Below are 4,452 nucleotides of genomic sequence, written 5' to 3'. Positions count from 1 at the left end.
CTAGTGGACTAACAAGATAACTACATTTTTTCCTCCCTTATGCTGTTTTATAAACTAGATTGTTTTCCTACCATTTTAGTTATTACTCTTAAATGTTTACCAAAATATTTAACCATACATTTTTCTGCCAACATTTAGCTATGTAATATTTCTATCTTTCTGGCAAACATTACTTTCCGCTTTTACTACCAAGGAACAATGCCCCCACTCCATCTTTTTTCTGTTTGTGTGTGAATAATATTTTATTTAGTCATTTTTGTTTACAGCTGAAACTCTGGGAACTCAAAATTAACATCCTTGCCCATGAGCTTGTTATAGACACCAGAAAACGTTTCAACCTTGTGTTCCGCATTGTCCTGCTGTGCTTTATCCAAACGAACCTTTACGAGTCGGCTGCCATCCAGCTTCACGCGGATTCTCTTGCCCACGATCTCACTTGGGAAAACCAAGTCCTCCAGGATGGCGTCATGCACGGCTGTCAGAGTGCGGCTCCTGGGACGTTTTTGCTTATTTTTTTGTACGGCTTTTTCGAGTTGGCTCAGTCAGAATTCTCTGAACGATAAAGACAACGTGCTTCTCGCTGAACTTCTCCAACTCACGCACTAGCCAGACCTGGATTTTCTGGAAGGATTTCAGATGAGGAACGGGAACAAAGATTATGATAGCTTTCGGACAACCACCAACTTCAGTTTCCTTGGTGGCCGTGATGTTCAGCTCCCGCAGCTGGGCCTTGAGGTCTGAGTTCATCTCCAGCTCCCGGAGGGCCTGGGAGATGCCAGACTCGAACTCGTCCGGCTCCTCGCCATTGGGCTTCACGATCTTCGTGCTGGAACTGAACATGACACGGCCCCCCACTCCATCTTTTTATTGTGTTTAGAGCTTTTATTGTACTTTTAAAACTTCAAAATAGTTATTTTTATTTGTGTGTGTGTGTGTGCTGTTTCATTTTTTCCTTCCGGGTTCATTTTTTCTTCTTGAGATAAATCATTTAATAGTTCCCTTTGTGAGGATCAGTAGTTGGTAAATACTCCAAGTTTTTGTGTGGTGAAATGACTTTTTTGTCTCTACAATTGAAAGGTTGTTCGGGCATAAGAGTGTAGATTGACAGTTATTTCCTGTCAGCCCTGAAGATATTATTGTTATTTTTTGGCATTGATTGCAGCTGAGGAAAAGTCTGCTATCTGAGAGCTTTAAAAGTCTTATTTTCTTTGATGTTCTGCAGGTTCATTTTAATGTTGACATGTGGATTTATTTATTTTATTTTTTATTTTTTTCCAAATTTACCTCCTCCCCAATTGTGCTTTAAACCAATGGTTTTCAAATTTTGCTTTTTTTAAAAAAAAATTTTATTTATTTTATTTATTTATTTTTGGCTGTGTTGGGTCTTTGTTTCTGTGCGAGGGCTTTCTCTAGTTGTGGCGAGTGGGGGCCACTCTTCATCGCGGTGCGCGGGCCTCTCACTGTCGCGGCCTCTCTTGTTGTGGAGCACAGGCTCCAGATGCACAGGCTCAGTAGTTGTGGCTCACGGGCCCAGTTGCCCCGCGGCATGTGGGATCTTCCCAGACCAGGGCTCGAACCCATGTCCCCTGCATTGGCAGGCAGATTCTCAACCACTGCACCACCAGGGAAGCCCTGGATTTATTTTTATATATTCAGTTCAAGACTTTGCACTTCCAGTCTGAGGACTTATGTCTTTTTTCAATTTTAGAAAACTACTATTTATTATGGTTTCAGATCTTTCTTTCTCCTTCATTCTGTTTCTTCCTAAATTACTATTTCATAACTTCTCCTCTTTCTTCAAACCTTTAACACCTCCACTACCCTCATCATCTAAAACGAAACCTTCACCTTCTTCCCCAAGTTAGCTTCTCTCGTGTTAACTTTCTTTTCTTTCTCTTAAATTCAATCTATTAACAATCCTATTGGCTCTAATTTAAAAATAAACCCAGAAAGTGACCAGTTCTCACCTCTCTCACTGTCACTACCCTATGCTAAGCCACCATTATCTTTCTGCTTCACCCTTGTTCCCCATAGTCTATTCTTAGCACTTAAAATTTTAAATTGCATCTCCACCCCTACTGTCCTCCTTGTCTTCTCCATTTTTCATTTTTCTCCACGGAACTTACACAATTAAAAAAATATATATATATATACACACACACACATACATGGTCCCTTCCTCTTCTTTTTCTTCTTCTTCTTCTCCTCCTTCTCCCTTCTCATTCTTAATCTTATTCTTTTCACTGTTTCTCTTTCTCACTAATATATAAGTTCTGGTGAGATAAGAATAAGGATGCTTAGAAGGATAAGGATTTTGATTTGTTTTGTTAACCCTGTATACTCAGCACCTAGAACAGTGTCACACATAGTAAGATTTCATTACATATTTGTTTAATAAATACATATATATTTTTTAAAATTTTTTATTATTATTTATTTTTGGCTGTGTTGGGTCTTTGTTGCTGCACACGGGCTTTCTCTAGTTGTGGCGAGCGGGGGTTACTCTTCGTTGCGGTGCATGGGCTTCTCATTGCGGTGCATTCTCTTGTTGCAGAGCATGGGCTCTAGGAACAAGGACTTTAGTTGTTGCAGCATGCAGGCTCAGTAGTTGCAGCACATAGGCTCAGTAGTTGTGGCGCACGGGCTTAGTTGCTCCACGGCATGTGGGATCTTCCTGGACCAGGGATTGAACCCGTGTCCCCTGCATTGGCAGGTGGATTCTTAACCACTGTGCCACAAGGGAAGTCCCCAATAAATACATAGATGTTTTCCACTTAGGTAAATGAGAGCCAAGAAATTCAAATAAATGATGAGAAATATATCTCAAATAATTAAGAACATGACATTATTTCAGAGAATCAGCAGTCCATCCTGGATCTTAGCATTCATGTACTTTTTAAAGGAAAGGCATCGTGACTGCATTCTAAGTTAGGAGATGATGCAGCAGGCAGAAGAAAAAGAAATAGGAAACTTTGTAACCAACTGCCCAAGCGAAAGCTAAATAAACAAACAAATTAACCAACTGTCTTTCTGGGCTTATGATAGAGGTGCTGGAAATCACAGGAGACTTGCCTGGGACATGTGCTGTGTAACAAATCCTGACAAATACATGGATCATCAAAGAGATTTCTATTTTATATACTGAGAAGCTTTATGATCCAGGAAGTGGTCAGGCCATCTGGGATCTCCTGCTTACCCATCTGGAGCTCTGATTGAATATGTGAGAATAAAAGGAAAGCTCAATTTTAGTGAACATGAGCTGTTTGGAGTCAGCATGGGGGTGCATCAAAGGTGGTGGTGAAACAAAGGGATTACTTTTCCACCAAGCCCTTGTAAGGGAGGGCAGAGGGTGGTCAGTGTTGGAATAAGAAGAAGGAATGACAAAGAAGGAAGCAATGACCTTCATTTCTCCCAGTGATGATGTTATAGGATGCTGTCACTGACCTAAAGAGCCAGGCATTTTCTTGGGATGGGGAATTACTGAGAAATACATGGAAGCATCATGTTGTCAGGAAAATAAATTATTTTAAACTATAGAACCAGCAGGTTTTCTTCAGTAAATGCAATAATAAATTGTGTTTATATAGCATGTTACACTTTTTCAAAGCATATACACCACCCCATTTAGTATTTTCAACCCTGTAAAGTAGGGAATACAGACTATTTGAAGCCAGGAAGTGAGCCATAATTCTTTAAGCATGCTCTCCTACCCTCCCGGCCCCACCAGGATCTAGTATAGTGCTGGATGTATAAATCGCTTTTAATCACTGTTATATTAACTCCCATTTTACAGTTGGGATTGAGGAAATTATGAAGTTGTTAGTTGCCAAACATCACATAGCTAGTCGTGGCATAGCTGGATCCAGGAGCAAGTCTACTAACTTTTAAATCTTGTACATTCAATATTCCATCATGTGCCCTGCCAAGCGTGCCAACATCCAAAGACCACACACATGCAGGAACAAGAAATACAAGTGTTCTTGGCAATTATCCTGTGCCAAGGGTCACTGATCTTCTTGATGAAGAGCTACTGTTGATTTACCTAATGTTTAGTAATCTACCAATGAAGGCACTATTAATAATTGCTTAACATAAGCACTACTTGCCAGTTAGGGGAAGCTTGGCACAGACAATGTGTTGGCTAGAATGCCCAAGTCCATCCAATTCAGGAAAATTTATTAAAATCTCCAAGACTGGCCTAGCTTCAAGGAAGCATGCCAAAGAGGCTCTAGGAAAACAAAACAATGTTTCTTCCAGCCCTAGGTGACTTATTCAAAAAGCCTCACTTTTTTTCTCTTAACTTCAGTGTCCTGCCCCAACACTGGCAGAGGTAATAGACCTCCTCGCTTCAGGCTCCCAGTGTGCTTCCCATATCTACATGGAAACCCACTCCACACCGTGGGCATCCACCTGCTCATAGGAGGCTGTCCCTCGGTTCACTTCACCAGCAAG

The 4,452-nt window shown here is 40.8% G+C and overlaps 1 pseudogene; it reads right to left on the bottom strand.

The window, feature by feature from the left end:
- Nucleotides 1-260: 260 nt before the first annotated feature.
- On the bottom strand, nt 261-840 carry LOC133097195 (small ribosomal subunit protein eS7-like; annotated as a pseudogene).
- Between the last annotated feature and the right edge of the window lie 3,612 nt (nt 841-4,452).

Source organism: Eubalaena glacialis, chromosome 9, assembly GCF_028564815.1.
Source record: "Eubalaena glacialis isolate mEubGla1 chromosome 9, mEubGla1.1.hap2.+ XY, whole genome shotgun sequence".
Classification (NCBI taxonomy): Eukaryota; Metazoa; Chordata; class Mammalia; order Artiodactyla; family Balaenidae; genus Eubalaena; species Eubalaena glacialis.
The sequence above is the reverse complement of the archived record's forward strand: the minus strand, read 5'-3'. Positions and strand labels throughout refer to the sequence as shown.